At 36.8% G+C, this 24,931-nt stretch overlaps 1 pseudogene; it reads right to left on the reverse strand.

The window, feature by feature from the left end:
- Nucleotides 1-24,931, reverse strand: part of LOC132099238 (calsequestrin-1-like) — a 34,375-nt pseudogene that overhangs the window by 3,444 nt on the left and 6,000 nt on the right.

Genomic DNA, 24,931 nt, shown 5'->3' on the forward strand with positions numbered 1-24,931 from the left:
TCGATGATGGAGAGGAAAAGTTACAACAGCTACTATACCATTTTATTCTGTATACATGAGATAAAGAAGTTTACACACTGAAAGAGAAGTTATCTCGCTCTCATTTTATTTATTTATTTGATAGGGACAATGCACATTAATGAACATCTGCATTGAAACAACAAAAACAGACGTAAACATGCCAGATTATAGCCACAGGGCTAATTTACATCCGTAGTCCCTTAATTGGCAAATTACAGAAATACAGAACTTATAACATACAAAATGACAAAAATGAATAAGTTCAAGCAAAGTAAAATAAAAGTCACAAAACTGGTTTGCTTTAAGCCACACTTTGAGTTTGATTTTAAATATAGGAAATGTGGAACATTCCCTTACAGTGATGGGGATACTGTTCCATAACTTACAAGCCTTCAAAGACAGAGCATTTTGTCCAAAGGCTGTTCTTCTGAAAGGCACCTCACAGTCACCTCTAGTGGAAGCCCGTGTCCTGGCACCACTGTGAGTCTTTAATTTAAAGAAGTCCGACATGGGAGATGGGGCTAATCCATTTAACACTTTATAAACAAAACAGGCATATTTAAAATGTTTAAAATTCTCTAGACTTAATATATTATGTGTTTGTAATATATTACAAATATGGAAGGAAATTGTTTTTTTATCAAAGACTTTTAAGGCATTTTTATAGAGTGATTCTATTGATTTGAGTGTGTTCATACCAGTCAATATCCAACTTGTACAACAATATTCAATATGTGATAAAATCATAGAATGTAGAAACACCTTAGCAGCCCCAAATGGTATAAATTGACGGATTTGTTTAAAATTTCGTAGATTTAATTTTACTGTACTCGATATTCTTTTTACATGTTTTTTAAAACTTAATGTGGAATCAAGGGTCACACCAAGGTATTTGAATTCCGAGACGATTTCTAATTCTTCTCCTCTTAAAAATACACCAGATTGTTTAATGTCGCGGGACTGTTTAGTGAACATCATACAAACTGTCTTTTTAGTATTGAGTAGCAGACAGGATTTAAAAAGCCATTCATTTACAGGGACCAAAGCGGAGGTCAGGATGGCAGAAGCCTCTTGAACACTTTTTGCACTTGTGTAGATGACTGCGTCATCAGCATACATTTGAAATTCAACATCAACACAGCAAGTGTTTGGAAGGTCATTTATATATAAAGAAAATAATAAGGGACCGAGTATTGACCCTTGAGGCACACCAACGGGGACATCTAGGAAAGACGATTTGACACTGTTAATGTTAACTCACTGTTTTCTTGAGTCCAAATACGATTTTATCCATTGAATGGCATTTGAGGAAAAGTTAAAATATGTCAATTTAGATAATAAAATCTCATGATTAACAGTGTCAAATGCTTTTATACTTTTACTTTTTATGCTTTTTTACTTTTTCTACAAACAAACTGTTGGCAAATTCAGTTGAATGATTGGTGCAGAACCCAAATTGCATCGGATGCAAGGGGGAGTGGCCTTTATTTAGATGCTCATTTATAATTTTAGCAACTCACCTCTCAGCGACTTTGGAGACCACTGGAAGGATACTGATTGGTCGGTAGTTGGCTACATTTAATTTATCACCAGATTTAAAGATTGGGGTGACTAAGGCCATTTTCCAGAAGGATGGAACAATTCTCTGCTTGAATGATAAATTGATCATATATGTTATTGGAGCAATTAAGGAGTCTTTACATAATTTTAGAGAATGTGAATCGAACCCATAAGCATCCTTTGCTTTGGAACTCTTAAGCGATCCAATGATGTTGTCTACCTCCTGCTCTGTTATTTCACACAAATTGAACACAGGCTTGGAAGGATCAATGGGTCTAGTTATTTTCTCAGGTGGCTCAAACAGTTCAGTTATCTCCCTAACCGATTTAGAAAAATATTGGTTAAATTCATTCAATAGAGAATTTGGGTTATTTACTACAGCGTTGTTAATTTTGAGTTCAAAGTCTTCAATTGATTCTTTCTTTTGTCTACCAAGTAATTTGTTGAGATTTTGCCAGATCTTTTTGCCATTCCCTTTTGCATCAGTGATAATATCCATGAAGAATTTTGCTTTTGCCTTTTGCAAATAGTTAGTGACTTTATTTCTTAAGGATGTAAATTTTTGCCTATCTATTGTAAGACCTGATTTTAATGATTTTTTAAGTTGCACATCCCTCTCCTTCATTAATTTCCTACACTCATCATTTAACCAAGGTAACAACTTTCCTTTTCTCTTACTATGGCTTCCTCTTTTGGTAAAATTTAACATTACTTGATTGATTTTAGACTGAAACAGATTACTACAATTCTCTATGTCCTCACTTTGATTTAATTCACTCCAATCGGTTTCTTGCAAAGCCGCCGCAAAGTTTGGCATTTGGTTTTTTGGAATAGCATTATACACAGTATGACTATGTGAAACTTTGAAACGTCTTTTTGTGAGTTTTCTTGAAAAAAAGAAAGCATTGAGATCTGATAATCATAGACATGCCAGGCTATATCTGCAGCTAAACTGAATAAAAGCAGTATGAACTGATGAAACAAACAAAAAAACACAATAAATAAAATTTATGAATGATGCAGTGCTAATTGACATATCATTTATTACAGTACAGAAACTATAAAGTATATTTTCTGTGCAGAAAATTAAAATAATAGATAAATGTAGTAGCCTATATAAAACAATCATAAAATTGCAATTAGGAAAAAAATATTATCGATTACAAAGTATTATTTGTCGAGCAGTGTATTTGATTTTTTGCAGCAAATTAAAAGTAATAAAAAAAGAAGAGAATTCATAAAAAAAAATAAATAAATATGAAAATACATAGGCTACATACATAAAATGATTTTATTTGACATTTTTCACTTCAGAAATGATGGCTACGCCCCTGGTGTGACAAAATGTTAGTTGATACATAATACTTTTAAAGCTCTTTTTTAAAAACTTGGCTTACATGCATTTTTATTTATGCCATGTCATGCCATAGCACCATTAAACTAGCATTTAACAATGGACAAAAGTTGCTGTGTAATTTGCCCTCTGACTAAGCATTTAAAGAATTTAGGGGAAGCATTGGAATAATCTTATGAATGCACTTAAAGAACGCAAAATCGAATCGTTATAATCGAGTTGAATTGAATTTAATTGTGAATCGAATCGAATCGTTCTATATTTGCAAAAATTGTTCTTGAATCGAATCGAAAACCTATGAATCGTGAATAGAATCGAATTGCTTCCTACCCAAAGATTCACAGCCCTAGCATGAGTCTATTTTAGCTAGTTATGGAAATTTGGCTGGGACGATTAAAATGATTCCTCTGGGACTAAATACCCCAGAGTTGAAGCATGTCATGTCTTTCATTCATCAGGCTCTGATTATATTAAGTCCCAAATTTGAAACGCTTGACATGTCTGTTAAATTGAGAGTGTTTGGTAGGGACTATACAATCTTTATCAGTACTGAGACCATGAAATGCTTTGTTTGCGGAAAGCATGGCCACATTAAAACAGGCTGTCCAGTGGTTAAAGAGACTTAACGTTCAAGAATTGCTTTAGAATCTAATCCAGTGCAAGATTTAAATGTTGTGGAGAATAATGATTTAGTTAAACGGACTACAGAATGTGTTGCAGCTGATTTGAATGTGGAAATTTCAATGTCTACTGAAACTGGAGAACAGTTGCTTCAGGGTGATAGTATTGAGATTACAGATGTGACAGTTCCTGATGCTAGACAGAGTGGAACGAATGATCCTGTAAATACCGTTGAGGGGTTAGAACAGTATGCAGAACAAGACGGGCCTAAATTGAGTGATGTCTTGGATGAGGTACAGGCATCAAGCAGTAATATGTTTCAAAATGATTGCTGATCTGTTGGTTGAAAAGCCAACATCACAGGTTGTTGACAGTGATTTGGATACTGAGTGTTCAGATTTAATCACTGATGAATTGGATGAATTAAGTTCTCAGGAAAGTACTGTTGGGAGATTAAAGAAGATTCGATATTACAGTTTGGAAAAGCTCGATGACTTATTGGATGCTACAAAAAAAATGAGAAATGTACTTCCCTGATTTAAAGCTTTTTATTGATTCCTCTGTAATTGCTATGCAAAAAGCATAATGGAAATTATATCAGAATCAGAATGAGGTTTATTGCCGGGTATGTTTACCCATACAAGGAATTTGTTTTTGTGATAGAAGCTCCGCAGTGCAACAGAATGACAGCGACAGAACAAAAAACACACAATAAAATAATAAAAAATACAAATAAGTAGGTAAGGAATTACAATATACAAATTTACAATTTTATTGGAGGTATATTACAAAAAACAGTTATGTGTGTACAGGTATATTATGTGCAAAATTTAAGTTTACACTAAGTATGTGTGTTAGATAAATAAGCGTATGTGTATATAAATATAAATAGTGTAGTGTGTTCCACAGTTATTATCAAGTGGTCATTAGATGGATTGCCTGAGGGAAGAAACTGTTCCTGTGTCTGGTCATTCTGGTGCTCAGAGCTCTGTAGCGTCGACCAGATGGCAACAGTTCAAAGAGGGAGTGTGCTGGATGTGAGGGGTCCAGAGTGATTTTGCCAGCCCTTTTGCTCACTGTGGATAAGGACAGTTCTTGAATACAAGGGAGGGTTGTACCAATGATTCGCTCAGCAGTTAGGACTTCCCTCTATAGTCTTCTGAGGTCAGATTTAGAAGCTGAGCTGAACCAGACAGTTACTGAAGTGCAGAGGATGGATTCAATGATGGTGGAGTAGATCTGTTTCAGCAGCTCCTGTGGCAGGTTAAACTTCTGCAGCTGGTGAAGGAAGTACAACCTCTGCTGGGCCTTTTTCACAATGGAAACCAAACTTTCCTAGCAATGACGATCACACAGTAGTCTAATGAGAAATCAAGGCAAAACACTTACAAACTGCTGTCCTTATCTGTTGATCGGCTGTTTCTTCTGACAAGACCTTCCAAGACAGCAGACTGAGGATAACTTCACAATGACCAATGCACACTCTTTCTCCTCCTTCTCTCCACTCTCAGAGATGGATGTTTCCAAACTTATCCTGTCCAATCATCCTACTACTTGTCCACTTGATCCGATCTCCACTCACCTCCTTCAAGCGATCTCTTCTTCAGTCATACCTTCACTTACTCACATGATCAACTCCTCTCTTTACTCTGGAACATTTCCCTCAGCATTTAAGCAGGCTTGGGTAAGCCCACTGCTTAAGAAACCATCTCTAAATCCAGCGCTTCTAGAAAACTACAGACCAGTATCCCTTCTGCCATTCATTGCAAAGACACTTGAGCGAGCTGTGTTTAACCAGCTTTCTATGTTCCTTGTACAGAACAACCTCCTGGACAGCAACCAATCTGGCTTCAAAAGTGGCCACTCAACTGAGACTGCCCTGCTCTCGGATACTGAAGCCCTGCGACTGGCAAGACACCCAACTCTACTTCTCATTCCAACCAGATGACCCGACGGTAGCTGCTCGCATTTCAGCCTGTCTGAGTGACATTTCTAGCTGGATGAATGACCATCACCTTCAGCTCAACCTTATGAAGACAGAACTCCTGGTGATTCCAGTTAACCCATCGTTTCATCACAACTTCTCTATACAGCTGTGTTTGTCAACCATAACTCCTTCCAGGACAGCCAGAAACCTAGGAGTTGTGATGGATCATTGGTTAACCTTCACAGACCACATTGCTACAAAGACCCGGTCCTGCAGATTTGCCTTATACAACATTAGGAAGATTAGACCCTTCCTGTCAGAGCAAGCCACCCAACTTCTTGTCCAAGCTCTTGTTCTCTCCAGACTGGACTATTGTAATGCTCTCCTGGCACTTCCGGCATGTACTATCAAGCCTTTGCAATTGATCCAGAATGCAGCAGCGAGGGTTGTCTTCAATGAGCCAAAAATAGCTGACGTAACTCCTCTCTTCATCAGGTTACACTGGCTACCAGTAGCCAGTGATGCTGATGCTTGTCTACAAGACAACCACTGGCACGTCACCAACATACCTAAACTCACTAGTTCAATCTTATGTGCCCTCCAGAAGTTTGCACTCTGCAAGTGAACGACGCCTTGTGGTGCCATCCCAAAGAAGTTTTCTTCCCAAAGAAGTTTTCTTTTCCTTTTCTTGTCTTTTCGTTTAAAAAAAATAAAAAAAATAGAAATGCGTTCTTTACTAGACTAACTGGATAAAACTTTGGATAAAAGCGTCTCCTAAATGATTAAATGTAAATCTTCCACAGTTGTCTAAAGAAGAAAATATGGAATTTGAGTGATTCTTGACTTGAGTTTTCAAGTGCTGTACAAGGGCTGAACAGTGGCAAATCTCCGGGTGTGGATGGCCTCTCTGCTGAGTTTTTTAAAAGCTTTTGGAATGTGATTGGATATGATCTGTATGATGTTTTTTTGGAGTCCTTTAACCAAGGTGTTTTACCCCTAAGCTATAACTAATAATATAATATAACTAATTAATGGTTGTTTAACTAGAACTTTTGCAGTAACACGAGGCATACGACAAGGCTGCCCCCTTTCTGGACTTTTATATTCAGTTTCCATTGAGCCTTTGTTGTCATATTTGACGAAACGACTATATGGATTTTGTATTGCTGTTTTTCCAGAACTCCCACCTGTAAAACTCACAGCTTATGCCAATGATATCACTGTCTTTATAAGGAACATTGATGATATGGCTGCTTTGACTTCTAGTTTGAAATTTTTTTTGATTTATTTATTTATGGATTGAAAGACATACATAATCCAAAGGATAACATGTAAAAGTGTAAACACTTATTTCCAACATGGTCCTTGGTGGTAAAACAATTCACACAAACAAAGACCTATTATAAGTCAAAGACAAAAACATTTACACAAATCATCCGGATTTCAACAACATCCTAAAAACAGGCAATCATAAATCACTCAGTGCTAGTTAAAAAGATCAGCTACTCTATTCCATAAAAGGGCCTTAACCTGGTATCTAAAAGTCCCTCTGGTATTTACCATTTTGAGGGAAATTGGCAAATTATTCCACAACATGATACCTGTATAAAAAAAAGAACTTCCAGCTGCATTGTTGACTCTGGGCACTTTACAAGAACGGATACTGGCCCTAGTATTATGGTAATGCTGTGTATGAACCATTTTTATATTGGACAGTAAATATTTGGGAGCAGAACCATTTATAACATTATACATATGATTCAGCTTTAACTGCTCCACTCTAACCTGTACTGGCAACAGACCTACTCTTTTAAAAGCATCTCTGCCAATATGAGTCCTAGGGGGTGCATTTAACAGGTAGCGGATAACATTATTTTGCATCACTTGCAGTCTGTTTTTAAGTTTAACTGATAATCCACAGTACCAAGCTGAGCATGCATAATCGAAATGACATTGAATCAACGATACAACCAATAATTTCTTGATAGAAAAATCTAAAAGCCTTGTTCTGCGATACAAAAATTTCAATTTACCTGCACACTTGGATAGTATTTTGTCAGCAATAGATGAACAGGTTAATGACTGGTCTAATGTTAACCCCAAGTATGTAACACTTTTCTGAGACACTATTTCAGTGCCATTACATTTGATCTTAAGCAATTTTATTTTAGACAACTTTTTTTTTGTTCCAAATAAAATGGACTCAGTTTTTCCCAGATGTATTGAAAGCCTGTTGTCTATAAGCCACTTTCTGACACTATTTAATTCGTTACCCAGAGTCTTCTCAATCTCGCTGATGTCATCCCCAGAGACCAACAATGCAGAATCATCAGCATATAAAAGCAGCTTACATTTCACAGCAGCTGGCATATCATTAATATAAACTAAAAATAAAAGGGGGCCAAGGATTGAACCTTGAGGCACCCCACAAGTAATATCTCGAGAATCTGATATGGCCCCCGCAACATCACAAAATTGAGTTCTTCCAGTGAGGTAAGAGGTGAACCATTTCACCGCAGAATTTCTGAAGCCTATACTTTGCAGCTTTGATAATAAAATTGCATGATTTACAGTATCAAAGGCTTTTTGTAAATCAAGAAGGATCATACCCACATACTTTCCTTCATCAAAGTTTTGTCGAATATAATCACATAAATGAATAAGACAGGTTTCAGTCGAATATGCTGCTCTAAATCCAGACTGCAGTTCATATAGCAGATTATGTTTAACAAGGTACTCTTCCACCTGCTCATACACAAGACGCTCAAACACCTTTGATATTGCTGTCAGAATTGATACAGGCCTATAATTACCAACATCTAATCTACTATTTTTCTTAAAAAGGGGGACTACCCGGGCCCTTTTCATATCACATGGAAAAATACCCTGACTTAAAGACAAATTTATTATATGGGTGAGCACCCTAGAAATTACATTGGCACTATCGCGCAAAAATCTGGACGGAATAAGGTCCTGTCCAGTAGCTTTGTTAATTGACAAAGTGGATAGACACAATCTCACCCTTTCCTCTGAGACAGGATCAATTTCAAAAACATCAGAAGTGACATGTTTGGTTTTATAAAAGGAGTTTACAAATGATGGGCCATATCTACCTGACACCTTCGGCAGCTTATCGACCAGACTGGCAGCAACAGTTGTAAAAAAAGTATTAAAAACGCAAGCAACCTGCTGTTTGTCAGAAATCATTTTATCCTCAATAACTAACCCAATATTGCCAGACTTAGATTTTGATTTTCCTTTAACAGCCATATCAGTAAAAACTTTCCACAGCTTTTTAGGCTGATGTAAATTTGACGTAATAGCATCAGCATAAAATTCAGACTTTGTTTTCTGTACCTTGTAACTAGCCTGATTACGAAAATATATATATTTATCATAGTCACAAGACAAAGTTGACCTCTTAAACTTTCTGAACCATTTATCCCGTTGTCTAATAAGATCCAGAATGTCAGAAGTCATCCAAATTGCACTTCTCTGTTTAATTCTGGTTTCCTTCATTGGTGCAACATTATCAAGAGTTTCTAAAAAGTGCTGTTTAAACAAAGACCAGGCCCCATCAACATCATTGCTTCCGAAAACATCTGACCAATTCCTTCTAGAAAGCATTTCTTTAAATTCCTCAGCTGTATAATGTTTTGTACATCTATATCTAATTGAACTATGGCTGCCAGTCTTCAATAGTGATTTAGATATTTTACGAGTACAATAGGTGACACTATGATCACTCAAAGCAATATCAAGGATGCCTGATTGAGAAATATTTTTATGTTCTGAAACTAATATTAAGTCTAATAGGGACTGACTGTTAGCAGACACTCTAGTAGGTTCAGCGATTAACTGTTTTAGGCCCGACACCTTGCAAAAAGTTAAAAGAGATTCTTTCAGGCTGCTCTTACTAGGCTGCAATACATTTGTGTTAAAATCCCCCATAAGAATACATTCGTTCTCCATACATACATTACTCTTATAGCAGACCATTTCAAGAAGTTCATAAAAATCTGTTTGCTTAGGGGGTCTATAACAAACACAAATGATAATGGGTTTAGTTTTAGGAAGCAATAGCTCAATCCATGCAGTCTCCAAACCTTCCACCTGTAGATCAGCCCGCGGGTTATATGACAAATCATTCCTTATAAATAGGCACACTCCTCCTCCATTTCTGTTCCGATCGTGCCTGTAAATGGAGTAATCCGCAAGCTCGACTTCAACATCCTGTATTGATCCATCAAGCCAGGTTTCTGACACGGCAATCACAGCAGCCTTAGAGGTTCTTGCAAGTTGACTGATCTCCTCAAGTTTAGACAGCAAGCTCCTTGCATTAACATGAATAAAGTGAAGCCCTTTCCGATTAAAGACAGCCTCACAGTCATTCCTTGCATCAACCAAAATATCATCAGAACACTGCATATCCAACTCCTCCAAGCAATCAATGACGTTCACGTGACACATTTCATTCATGCAACACCTGTTACATGCTAACGGAATGTCAGAATTACTCCTTACGGCCAGATCATAGATTTTAGGTGCAATATTTCCACACTTTATGTGAACAAAAGCATCGCAAAAGTCACAAGCGACCGCTTTAGCGTTAATCCTCACAGCCTTACCGCAGTTAGGACAGTCACTGTTGCAACTCGTCTTTGGCCGGTGTTTCATTTGCAAGCCGTTTGGCCCCGGACACTGGTGAATATCTCCGGCGAGCAGCAGACAGATAGATAATATTGTGCCAAAAGCGTCAGCCTGCTGCCTTCCATGAGCTCTGTTCCTGACAGCAAAATGGGTCTGCGTGGTGATCAAAGCAGAACTGCCATATCCAAAAAATTTGTTATCTGCGTTCACAGAGAATCCACAGACTTTATAAACGGGCTCCCGTATATATGCGTTATTTCCATTATGCTTGTAGATCTGTTCAAATCTAAAACCTACAACATTAAGAGACAACATAAAAACTAAAATTGCAGCCAGTGCTCCGCAAGCACCTGACGCCATTTTTGTAGTAGTCGCCTTAAGAAAACTTTTCAAAAATCCACATCTGCTAGAATTAATTGGGATAAGTGTACAACCGTTTTGAATTTGGATCCTCCCCAACTTCCACAACAATGTGAGTGGATTAAAAATGGTTTTAAAGTTATTGGGGTGTATTTAGGTTCTGATACTTATATGAAAAATAATTGGGAAGGGTTAGTTGACAAGATTGTAGGGAAACTACAGAAGAGGAGATGGATCCTCCCAAAATTATCATTTAGAGGGAGATGTTTAATCATTAATAATTTGGCAGCCTCAATGTTGTGGCACAGATTTACAGTGTTGAATCCCCCTGAAGAGTTATTGATTGTTACTCAAAAATCCTTCGTTTATTTATCTTGGGATTGTTATCATTGGCTTCCTCTTGGAGTTTTATATCTCCCAGTTATAGAAGGAGGTCAAGGTCTGGAGGCAAGAGTTAAGACAATGAGGTTTCAGACATTGCAAAGGCTATTGTATTGTTCAGATAAGATACCCTGGATTGCATTAGGTTTGTCTGTTTTACAAAGTATTGGGTGAATCGGATTAGCTAAGCAATTGTTCTTAATTGAAAAATAATTTGTTTCAAAAGTAAGGGGGTTCTCCTTCTAAATTTTATATATCGGTATTAAAAGCCTCTTTGATTTTTCCAGATCTTAGAGTTAACATAATTTTAGCTTTGGATGAAGATCTAAATAATACTTTATAGAAAGGATTTGAAGATGTTTTGTTTCACAATACTAATAAAAAATACATTGTATTGTGTGTGAAATCCCTGATTTCTACTCAATTGAAAAGATGCGTTGACACTAAATGGAGAGAATATCTTTCAATTTCTTCAGAAATAACTCCAGCATGAAGGTGTTTGTATAAGCCCCCTATTCCTAAGAGGTCTGGGGAACTTCAGTGGAGAGTACTCCATTGTGCTGTGGCAACAAATAGTTTTGTGTCAAAATTTAATAGGATGATTTTATCTGCATGCCCTTTTTGCAATATTATTGATACTTTTTTTCTTTTTTGTTGTGATTGTTTAAGATTAAAGTATAAGAAAGAATGGAAAGCACAGTGTACACTTGGTAATTTTCTAATGGGACAGTGAAGTTGGTTATTTTAAAATCCCATGGATGTAGGAATGAAGGGAGAGATGATGATTTGCTTGGAATGTTCAAATCTCTTGTAGAGGGTTGGGCTATTGTGGAAAATGCATATTGATTATTAACAACAACAAAAACATGCTTTTTTATGTGAGGTGGAGTGTGAAAATGCTCTTGTGATGAGAGATAAGCTTGGAGAGATATTGTTTAATTGGTGAATTGTAAAGAAAGTTTTTAAAAGTCTCTCTCTCTCTCTCTCTCTCTCTCTCTCTCTCTCTCTCCAGCTGTTGGTCGAGCACTGATCAGAGTTCACCTGTCATGCTCCTCGATGAAGCTGACGATGCCGTCCTCCGTGTAGGGTTTTCCAGGGATGGTGACGGGTTTGATCATGAAGGGCTCATAAAAATTCACTTAATTCATATTCATGTTTAATTTATTAGCGATATGGAAACATTCAGACATAAGCAAGACCAGACACAATGAATAGAGAGATCATTAAAGGCTTCTAGTAATTTCAAATCATACACTAAAACATTGATTCAAGATAAGAGCTTATCACAGCTATGCCTTTTCTACTTATAAAATGATTAATCACATCCAAAATAAAGTTTTAGTTCATATTATATACTGTATGTGTGTGTACTGTTTTTTTTATTATGTATATATAAATACCCAAATATACATGTGTATATTTAAGAAGAAAAAAAAATCTTGTTTAAGATTAATTCCTTTGTTTGAATTGTTGGACATAATATAATATAAATATATATATTAAAAAATATGTATAAATAAGCAAGGTGGCCGGCGCAGCGGACAGTGATGGCTGCTTAATATTGACGCTCTAACTCAGTTGTCTTTTTTGACCTAAGTTTTTGGCCGAATCTTAAGTAAATTCCTTGTTTTAGTGGCACTATAGATGGCATCTAAACGAGATTTAATCCACTCCTCGGCATAAAGAAAAAGCATAAAGACGACAAGCACCTTCACAACGCCATTGCTGAAATGCTCGATAAGCAACTGAGCGCCATAAAACGAAGCATGTCGACGATCGTTCGTGATGAAATCTCGACGATTACAGCACGATTGGACTCGCTGGAAAAGGATGTTAAATCGTTCGGCAATAGATGTGACGACATCCAGGCTATGGTGCGGGATGTTAAAAGGGACTCGATTGCTAACAAGTCTTGCCTAGAGGAGCTTCAGGAGAAACTATTTCTTTATGAAGATAAATCCAGACAAAACAACCTAAGGTTGGTGGGCCTACAGGAAGGAGCTGAAGGAAGGAACGCAATTCAGTTCTTGCAGACCCATATTCCCAAGTGGATTCCTGCTCTGCAAGGGAAGACGATCGAGATTGAATGTGCGCACCATATCTATGCGAACGAGGATTCCTCCAGGAATAGAGTGTGCATTCTGGTTTTCAAACTCCTTCGTTACAATGATCGACAGGCGATTTTACAAGGAGCCAGAAGCGCATCACCTCTGAGTTATGAAGGGGGTAATTTACGGTTCTTTTCTGACTTCAGCCAGGGAACGTCCAAAAAAAGGAAAGCTATGGCCAAAGGGAGGAAACGCCTCCAACTATTAGGCATCGGGTCATTCCTGCTTTACCCTGCATCGGTCAAAGTACGTAATGGTCAGGAGCATTTGCTTTTCAAAACCCCCGGAGACCTGGAGCGGTTCATCGCATCTCTGAACGTCACTATGGAAATGGACAGCACTGTGCCCACAGGGATGTCTGATGAGTAAATTCGGCCTTCTCTACTTCGTATTATAGCACTTTGAGTAGGGATATAGGTTTAATCTCAGCTGTGATGGACACTCAGGTGAGAGATGCTGATGTTTGAGTAATTGCTGCCACTTATAGTCCGAATCCCATCTCAAGGCTTCTGATGTTACCCGCTTTCCGAATAGACATTTTAAAGTGATAGCTTTCTCGTCGTATAATAGTGCCTCAAGAGGAGTTATTATTCTTCAGAACAGAAAATTCCCGTTTCTAATTGAGACAGCGGGAGGGGATGAAAACGGGCGGTTTACGTATGCGTCAGGTTCATGGAATAACTTGAAAATGGTTCTCTTCTCAGTAAATTCCCCTAATAATTATGATTTTTTTTTCTTCCATCTCTTACCAAATCCCTCCTTAATTTTGTCGACTACAATTTGGTCGTAGGAATAGATGCTAATGCAGTTTGTAACCCCTTAATCGATAGATCCCTTGTCTCTGTTCATGGCGATCAGGCTTCGCAGTCGTTAAACGAACTCATTGCTGATAACGACTTATGTGATATCTGAGTGAAGAATGAGAGCTGTAGAGATTATACTTTTTATTTAGCACGGCACAAATCATTTTCGAGGTTAGATTACATTCTGATTTCCAAATCTCTTATTCAAGGTGTTAACCATATTGATATATTTTACCCATACTGATTTCAGATCACTCTGCTGTGATTTGTAATCTGTCTCCTCCGATTATTCCTCTAAGCTCCAAAAGGTGGCGTATGAATACAACTCTTTTGCAAAATGAAGATTTTGTAAAACAGTTAGTTCTAAACTATCTCTGTTTCTCAAAGAAAATTCGAGCTCAGCTACTAATCCACAAATCCTAAGGGAAACAACCAAGTGTTTTTTGAGAGGAAACTGTATTTCTTTTGCCTCTTATGTAAATAAATCCAGAGTAAAACAATTAACCTGTTTGGAGGCTCAGATTAAATGTGTAGAGAAGGATCTTAAAAAAACGTTTACGGAACAGAAAAGCAGAATCCTGGGGAATTTAAAAACCGACTACAAGGCGATCTTACTAAAAAGGGTAGAATTTTTGATGCACCGTACCAAACAGAACTACTATTTTAATGGAGAGTGGCCAAGCAAACTAATGGCATTAAGGTTGAAACGCAATGAGGCCTTGGCCTCAATAACTGCCATTAAGGACAATGCAGATGTTCTTCTCACAGATCCGGGTGATGTAAATAGGATATTTAAGGAATTTTATGAGCATCTATACAGATCTGAGGTGGGAGTGAATGAACAACCTGTCACTGACATTTTGTTAAATTTAGCTCTACCTCAATTAAGTGAGCCGCAATGTGCTTTTCTTGATTCTCCAATAGAATTAAAAGAATTGAAGGAGGTTATGAATAAGGGTAGGGCCCCTGGTCTAGATGGTTTACCCTCGGAGCTGTATCTGGCGATATGGGATTTGATTTGACCACTTCTCCTTGACTACATAAATTTTGCTATTGATTCGGGTTGCTACCATAGAGATCAGAACACCGCTCTTATTTCTCTGCTACTGAAAAAGGGGAAAGAACTCTTATGCTGCTCTAGCTACAGGCCGATTTCACTAATTGGTACGGGTGTCAAGTTATATGCTAAGGTTCTAGCCCATCGTCTGGGATCAGTCACCAGCTTCGTAATTGCCCACGACAGACAGGATTTCTTAAGAAACGTTTTGCTTCTGATAACGTGCGACGCCTTCTGAACATCATCGACTCACCCGACCCGGTTATCGAACAACTTGCTATTCTCTCGCTAGACGCTGAGAAAGCCTTTGACCGGGTTGAGTGGACATATTTATGGTCTGCTTTAACCCGTTTTGAAAAAAAATAAAATATGTATAAATATAGATTAATATATATGAGATTAATATATATCGCATCCATTCATCAATCATGGTCAAAGTTTTTGTTTGCATGATATTTGTGTGTGTTCGCTGTATATTCCTCATGTGTATATATAAATAAATACACATACAGTATATATTTTGAAAATATGTACATCTATATTTATATTTATTTATATATATTTATATTATAAATATATATATATATTCAATATATAAAATTATATACGTTCATGTGTGTGCATTTATACGTATATACATAATATACGCAGTACACATACATTTATTATGTAAACAAAAACTTATTTTAGATGCAGTTAATCACCATTAATCATTTGACAACATTCCAAAAGTAATAAGTGGTAGTTAAATTAATTCGATATTTGCTTGCTTTATAAGGCTTTTTTTTTTTTTGTTCATGATTCAAGTATTACATGTCCCTTTGTGAATGAATGAATAAATGAATCTACCTTTGGCTCAAATGTGGTAAAGAACTTGATGAAGGGATGAAACTCTTCAGCTGCATCATCGTACTCAATGAAGTCTGAGAAATAACATTATTGGCATGATGGAAGCTGGGTTTCAGAAAACTTGTTTGAATTACTTCTTGGTAACACTTTACAAAAAGGTCACATTCATTAACACAAGTTAATGAATTATCTAAAACTGAGCAAGATTTGTTAAAGCATTTATTCATCTTTGTGAATGTTAGTTAATAAAAATACAGCTGTTCATAGCTCGTCTAGTTCATGTCAGCTCAGGTCCATTAAATACTAATAACAAATGCAACTTTTGATTTAATAGTGTATTAGTAAATGTTGCAAGTTATTTTGGCCTTTTTAGAGCTGGTGACTGCATGCTTTTATTATATGGAAAAGAGCAGCATGAAAATTCTACTAAATATCTATGTTCATGTATTTATTTATTGTTGTTGTTTCATGGAAGAAAGAAAAGCATACAGGTTTGGAACAATTGAATAAATGATTGAATAAATGATGATGAATCAGTGAACTGTTGTAAGCATGAGGCTAATAAATTATAAGTGGACACACTGTTCATTTTTTTTATTATTATTATTATTATTTAAAAAAATATTTTTTATAATAATAACCAAAATATAATTGGTCTATGTTTTACAAGAAAATACTATTTCAGTCGTTATGCTTTCACAGTTTCACCTTTAATTAAACGTGCTACTTCTTGTTTGTTTATAAATATTTATGATTACCAAATGTTTAAAATTATTTCAGAGTAAATCCGACACCAAATGTTTTTCAGTTTATAGGCTATGATGAAACACAAGACAGTGTAAGGATATACAATAACAGCTAATCCTTTTGCTACAGAGAGAAAAAAAAAATGAGTTTTATCTTATACATTCTTAAAGCATTCAATTTCATTTGCTCTTCACCAGCAGTGTATACTTCAACAGACTGATGGCTATCGGAAAGTGAAGACAAGAATTGTATTACATGCAGAAAATGGAAGATGATGGATCTCAGATGCATTCATATTACCCAGCTTCTTAGCAACAGCTCGGTCTTTCTTTGAATCCACCAGGCCGAATCCAATGTCCTCGTCGTCAAGATCATCGAGCACCTGCGCAGCAAGCTGCAGGAATAAGAAAGAGTTTATTGTACTGTATGCAAACCTAAATCAGAGTCTGTCAGAGCTAAACAAATAGTACATCAATGCAGAGCCTTCAGTCCTTCACTAACTGTGTTGGACCATTCATTAAAACAGCCATAATGCAGCCATAAAACAAATGAACCAATGAGGCAAAGATGCTTCTCCCTCACACTATTTAGCCAAACGAGACATGAGGCAATCGAAGCCAATGGCAGAAGTGCTGCCTCTGCACCTTCTAAATCTGTGTGAAATAGGAGCTGAAGATAGACAAGAGATCTGACTAATGCAGGCTCTGATCGGGCTTGTCAAAGTCTGAACATATGGACACAGGTGCTAATGTATGATTATGCTGCCGCTTGGGTCAACCGCATACATAAATATACAGACACACCAATGCACAAGGACATCAACAACATATGCATGTTACTGACGCCGGTGATTGATTACTGCCTGTTTTAACTTGCACGCCTCTGACCCTTCATGAAACTGCATTAAAGTCTACTCAACTGTTGTTTTAATGCTGTTTTTGACAGTTTTTATGTTCAGTTATTTTATCTGTGCACCTGTAGCACTTTGAGATGTGTTCTTCATGTGTAAAGTGCAATATAAATAAAATGTATTATTATTATTATTATTATTAACTGAAAGTACATTAAAGTCATATTTCAAATATAATACATGCAATTATGGAATTAAAAATATGTACTTTCCAAAAACTGTCCAAAGTTCATGTAACTTCACACTTATGTTCAGTTTATTCCTTAAACTATAATATTCATATAATATGCTAAAGTGTACTTCTTTTCGACAAAAGGGAGCCATGCTCACAGACCTCAGGACATGAGTCTATATGACTGATGCGGTATAATTGAAGTCATACAATAACAAGTTGTTATTCTCTGAAATTCTCACATCGTGCACATATTTAAACTTGATGCATGAATAGCATGTTGTCAGAAGTTGACAGATGCCACTTGTTTCGAACAACATGTGGGTGAGTGAATGATGGCGGCATTTTCAAACAATTATTTTACATCCCTGACTAATAAATCAGCACGCAATGGTCAGCGTTACGTCACTCACAACAAGACACTTCAGCTTCATTCCTCCATTTCTCTACCTCAGAGTTTGTCCCCATCTTTCTGAGCATTTAACACAGCTCATGAAGTAAAGCTCTGCTCCTCTCGAGGGTGAGCGTCACATTCAAGAACAGGCCACTAAGTGGACAGATGTGTTAATTGTCTCGGCCTCACAGGAAGTGCTATCCTGTGGAAACTCACCGGCCACATCCAACACGTCTGAAGAAGCATCATTCATTCTCTCCATGGGTCTTACAGACCGCTCACATGTCATAAAAGGGCTTTAGGTTGGATAGCGAGCAGCCCTAGTGAGGGGGAAGGATGCTGTTCAGATGGTTTGGATGAAGCTTTAGTGATAAGCCAGACTTGAGAAACACAGAAGAAGAAAGAGAGAACAGCGCAAAACACAAGTCATTCACAAGAGGCTCTGAACATACCTTGTACGTCAGGGAGGCGGGGCTTGTGAGCAACTGCAGAGAAAGGTCAGGGGACACGATTAAGTAACATTGAATTAAACGTTTTTTTGTTGTTGTTGTTGTTGTTGTTTTTAAGCATAAAGAATGAAATAGTATTTTTGGTAACACTTTAGAACAGGGAACAATTATTCACTATTATATCATTGCACAGCACTATGTAATGAGCTCAAAACACTCTTAGCATAGTGAATGATTTGTAAGCGAATACATTTAGATTATATAAGCGGCTCTATATGTTTGGCTTTTCTGACATGATCTTGCTCAGAAGAACAGCATTGCACTTGTGAGTCCTGTCAAATATGAGACTTGTAAAAGCAAGATAAAATGACATGGTGCTTCAACACAGTAACCATGGAGTCACAGAAGACTACCAGTCATATTTAAGAATGGTGGGACATTATGTTTAAATGTTTAACCTCTTAGCATCACTCAACTGAAGTTTCATTTCCAAACTCCATGATACGTGCAATGACCAGTGTAACAAAACGCTGCAAGATTCACGTTCATCTGTTTGGATAAAACGGAAAAAGATACCAAATTGTTCAATGATCACAAATGGAGAAAAATCTAAATCTAAAGGTAAATTAATTAGTAAAACCAGTCAACATTTTTGTTAGATCCTTATAGCTAACTGGTATTTTTTTGTAAATAAAGGTTGTTGTGTACTTGTGTCACCAGATTGTTCATTGCTGTGAGAAGGTGACAGCTGAAATGACTCAGCTATGATTCATATCTGACAGCATGTGTTCAGACAGAGACAGACGCTTAGAAACTGAGAGAAAAAGGCTATTTCTCGGTTTACTGATTTAACACCAAAAATTAATTTTGACATAATCATGTTTTCCGTGAAAGGACTGAAAAGTCCAGTTAAAATGACTGTGTTTTAGATGAGAAACTGAATTGCTCTGAAGGACTCATTCTCCCATCCAAAATGTTTTATTCCTCTTATTCGTACTGTTTTTATGCTTTCAATACAACGATTCAACGCTAAATGTGTTCAACCTCTTGTTCTCTCTGTGTGTAAAGCCTATAAACACTCAAACACCAAGGTTTTTGAAACATTTTCAAAACTTCCAGCCAAGACTTCACTTTTGCAGCATGATTTCCAGTGAAATCCTTACATTCAGATTTGACCTGCAGTTCTGGATCATGTTTGTGTCCTCAATTGAAATTCAGTTCAATTTCAAGAACTAAATTGGATTAAAAAAGCACTCACTTGAAACTGATACATTCAGTGCTGGTTCGCTTAGCATTCACACTCTCGTTGTTCACACCGGATCTAAAGATGCGAACAAAACACATAAGTATTGGACAGCTTTTATGGCAGAGCAAGCAAACCAGAGTTCAGTTTAATCGAACCAAAGAGAACCTGCTGAGTGTAAACCTGCCATTAACTGTCTGCTGAGAGCTAAAGTGAGCAGCTACTGTCTGTCATTTCTTCTGTTGCGATGCATTTACAGTCCCTGAGGAGGAGTCGGATGACCCATGCTGTCTAGGATTGTGCTGGTGGTTCAGTGAGTGACTGAGTTCAGACGACTCATGTGAAGCAGCACATCACCTCACCTCTGACTCACTAAACGGCAGCGTCTGTTTCTGTGGCCTCCACACATACACTCATCCAGAGAGAGGACAGTGTGTGCATCTTCTGAGGCGGTGCATCTCACTGCAGCTCGCTGTTTAACGGCCATAAAAATGAGTGATGATAGACGTCAAAGACAGACAAAAAAAAGAATAATGCTTTTAATCTGATGGACCCAACATTTCAGTGAGTGTTTGCTGTTTGAAGACGCTTGGGAAATATGAAACAGCTATGATTACTGAGCAAGACATAGTACAATCATATAAAGGCACCAAGACAATATCTAATGAAACTTCAGAGCTCAATCATCTTCATGCTCACTTTATTCTCCTCTGCCAATCACCAATGCACTTGTTTAACATTAGTACCACATTATCATACCAGATGGTCCTATTCCCCTTAATGAAATTTTACCATGAATTTACTGCAGTACACGAGTAGTAACCATGGTTCCCTTCCAAAGGAACTCAAAGGAATCATGGTTACATGCAGAACCTGAGACATTTCCTGGCATATTAATGACCATAACCACAGTTTTATTACAGTGGTAAATCAAAGGACTTTACTAACTAACTAACTAGCTAAATAGAGAAATTCATGAATAAATAAAATATTTCATAATGAATATAACAATAAAAAAAATACAATAATAGATATAAAAATGGGAATAAATAAATAATATAAAATAATGTCTTTGTTAAAATGAAATGTCAAACATCAAACATCAAAATGAATGTGAGAGACAAAAAAAAAAAAGATTAGTGCAGTGCAATTGGTCAAAAATAATAAAATGTAATTTTGACTATTTGTATCAGTTCTGGCTATTTTTTTTTTTTCTTTTTTACCTTGTGATATTGAGTTCATATTTCTAAGTTTGTACTTTGTTTTTTAAGAATTCAGAGTTTACATCTTACAATTAATAGCTCACAATTGTTTGTTTCCTTTAGTTTGAGAGTTTTTTCAAATGAGAATCCTGAGCATGTGATATCTTTATTCCACTGATTCTGATTTTGCAATTGCCTAAATACACTGTGCATCAAGAAACTTTGTTACAGAGCAAGCATTCACATTCACATGAGGGCGGTCAGTTGACATGTCAATTCTTCACCATAAGCTGCACTGAAATTTAAAGGGTTAGTTCACCTAAAAATGAAAACTAGGCCATGAATTACTCACCCTTAAGACATCCTATATGTATTTTCTTTCAAAAGAATCTAGTTGGAGTTATATTAAATATTGTCTTTGTTCTTCCAAGCTGTTTGATGCCAGTCAGCGAGTGTTGCAGTGCATTGGTCCAAAATAAGTTAAACAAGAAGCGCCCATCCATGAAAAAAAAAAAGTGTCTCACACGCCTCCTGGGGTGATTAAAGTCCTCCTGTAGTGACTCAATGCATTTTTGTAAGAAAAATATCCATATTCAAAATGTAATAATCACTTTAATCTAGCTTGCGCCAACAGTTGGGAAACGGAAGCAGCTGTGGACGTATGAGGTCAGCGTTGAGCTGGTGAGTCTTGAGAAAACCAACGTTTGTTTACAGGATCAAAAGAAGCAAAGTTTCCTTCCTTAAGGAAAACCAGTCTCCTTTTGACTTTTTATCAAGATCTACCAACATTCTCCTTTACAAATCATACAATTTATTTACTTTTTTTTTACAAAAACGCATCGATTCGCTACAGAAGGACTTTGTTCACCCCCCAGAGCGGTGTGAGATAATTTTATTTTATTTATTTTTTCTAATTTTGGACTGATGCACTGTAACACCCTCTGAGTGGCAATAAACAGCTTGAAAGATTGAAGACATTTTTTTACAAATATAACTCTGACTGGATTCGTCTGAAAGAAGAAAGTCACATACACATAAGATGACTTGAGCGTGAGTAATTTATGGGTGAACTAACCCTTTAAGGCTTTGATAGAATCTGTGGAGGGCAGTGGATGTCAGATCTTCATCAATGGTTGCGAGCTGCAAGTGCTCTTATGAGTGTGATTGAGCTGTAATATGAACTCCTGAAAGAACACAGCTCTCTACTGCAATGATGAGAGACACACAGAGAAAGATAATGAAGCATGTGAAGCTGACTACTCATTCATAAAGGCTCGATGGAGTCGAGATACATCCAGTTTGTCTGGTTTATAGCTGTGAGCAGATGAGAACAGGAAATATACTAGCAGGAGAGAGCACGAGGTTAAAACAAAATCTATGACATAACTGACAGGGGAATTATGTAATTGTCCTGACTGCATCTAATTTCTTTAAAAATATAGTCTTAAAGATACAGCATCATATACTGTATATAGCACTTGTTTTATTAAACATATTTATATTCTGCCAGTCAATTCAAAACTGGGATTCAATGTTTTTTCCATATATATATATATATATATATATATATATATATATATATGTTTACAGTTATTATGTAAGTATATATTTAGTGTATATATTGAAAAAAAAATCATTCTATTCATTTACCTTTATTATTTAAATATATTTTATTTCTTGCATTAAACATCCCTTTAAGTAATTTCAGAGCCCTTCATAAACACTGAGATGATGGCCTACTGTATATTGAATATCATTCAAATCTGCACAATGTTAAGACAATATTGCTTCTCTACCCATGAATGTGCCAAAACCACATCAGATGGGGAATAAAACAACCATCTTAAAAAACCACCTAAACAGCAAGTCTCGATGAGAAATAGCTGCAAAAAGCTCTGTTTGTGTCTGGGAAATAGCCTGTGGGTTGAGCCTGTATTTTCCGCATTAATAACTCATATGTGCCGTGAAGCACACAAAGATTATTATGTAAGACTCCACCGGGCAGCCATGAAAAATTCACACTGCTAGTCTATATATGTGAATCACAAGAGAACAACACGACGGGTTCAGACCATGAATGATGGATGATTTTTGAAGTTCAGGGATAAAGTATGCAACCTAGGGTTTACCTGGACTTCTGCATAAGTCTGGTCAGATCTAAACCAACTGCATCACTACAACAGATAAACACAGTCCGTTTAAACAAATAACAAGCAAGCGATGATGCATTCTTATGTCTTTATTAGCCGGTAGTCTTGATGATTTATGGCTGAACAGGCGATGACCGTTTGTAATGTGAGTCCAGCTCTAGCGGTCACTGAAATGACGATTTTGAATGTGGTTTGGCTGAACTTCTCTGCATTAACTCAGTGATACAAACCAGTCACTGAATTTTTTTACTATAGTCACTCTGCTCTGCTAAATGTAAACGTTGTTTTCTTACATGAATAAGAGATAAATGTAAACGTTGTTTTCTTACATGAATAAGAGATACAGTATGAATACATCCCACCATTATACACAGAGCAGGTTAATAATTAATAATCACACACTTTTGAACAGTCCTCATCTAAAACCTTACCAAATCTAGTACTTTTGAGATTCACCTATCATAATGACAATTAGAGGTACAATCATGACAATGAAAAATAAAACCTGAAGTTCATTAATGAAGTTTATGGGTTTTGTCTGTTTTGTGTTGTGTTGTTACTCCATGATATTCATCAGAGTGTTGCCGTGCTGTGCTGAATATTTCAAATGCTCTCAATGTGCCGCACCATTTTGTTGATTATGTAACGAGCAACAAGTTTTGTTATTGGCAGACTCAAATAAAGTCTGACTAACATGATAAATAATGCATTTGTGAAACAGAACACAGTGTTGTTCTGGGCTTCACATAAAAAGAAACCATAACACACACAATTCGACTTGAAATGAAATGAACACTGTATTTTGCAGCGAGTTTATTAGCAGCAGTGTCAATGGCCAGATCCACTAGATGACACACGTTCAGCTTGAACTCAAACAAAGTTTAGCTTGAATTGATATCATGGGCAAAAACATGGTAAGTGAGGACACGAAGAAAGAATCTGAAACTTTCAAAGACAGAACGAGCAACGGAGGACAGAGCGGCTGAATATGAGAACATTGGTCATACACGCTAAAATTAGTTTTAATGAGGAATGAAAGGAAAAAGGATAGTCATAATGAATTAAGGGAATTAATAGAGTAAAATGTAGCCAATTAACAAACACCAGATAATGAATGTGATAATTAACACACCAGGTGGGAACAATGAACTCAAGAAAACAGGCAAAAACTAGGGCCCTGTCCACACGGACACGGGTATTTTTATAACCGTGACTTTTTTTACACGGTTCGGCCTTTCGTCCACATGAAAACGCAGTTTCAGGCCACCGAAACCGAACATTTTTGAAAACTACGGCCAGGGTGAGCATTTTCAGAAACGCCGGTTGCAGTGTTGTCGTGTGGACAGTATAACCGGGGTTTTTGCCTTGTGACGTCAGAGTGTGTGCCGTTATCTGCTGTGTTTGAGTCAGATTGTGCGCTGCTGACTGCTTCTGATTGGGCAAGGTGACTTTACAATTTGGGTTATATCGCCGCCTGCTGGTGTGGCATACTCTTGACAACGCTTGATAGCATGTTTTGGCGTTTTCATGTGGACAGGATTTTATTAAACGCATGAGGAAAAACTCTGGTTATAAAAATACCCGTGTCCGTGTGGACTAGGCCTAGGTCACAACAGAATCTCAAAACACACAGACGAGTCGATCTATAATTAGGGGTATGTGTCATGTCCATGGACTCTATTATCAATTTTTCACTTCAAACTATGATCACTTTTATATCAGGGGAAAATTAATTTAATACGGAAATCAACCCGATATCCCACTTTTGTCTTGTGATAAATGGCATGTTCTTTACTTGAATTAGCTGTTTTCGCGATGTCTGATTTGGTAAATGTGAGGTTTTGCTCTTCAGATTAGCACTAAAAATGTTTCTGTATATATTAGTATAAATGTTTATCCAAAATAATCATTAAATTATGAGAAAATTAAAAAAAAAAATGTGCTCATGCGTCTTCATTACATTTTTTTGTATG

Source organism: Carassius carassius, chromosome 2, assembly GCF_963082965.1.
Source record: "Carassius carassius chromosome 2, fCarCar2.1, whole genome shotgun sequence".
Lineage (NCBI taxonomy): Eukaryota > Metazoa > Chordata > Actinopteri > Cypriniformes > Cyprinidae > Carassius > Carassius carassius.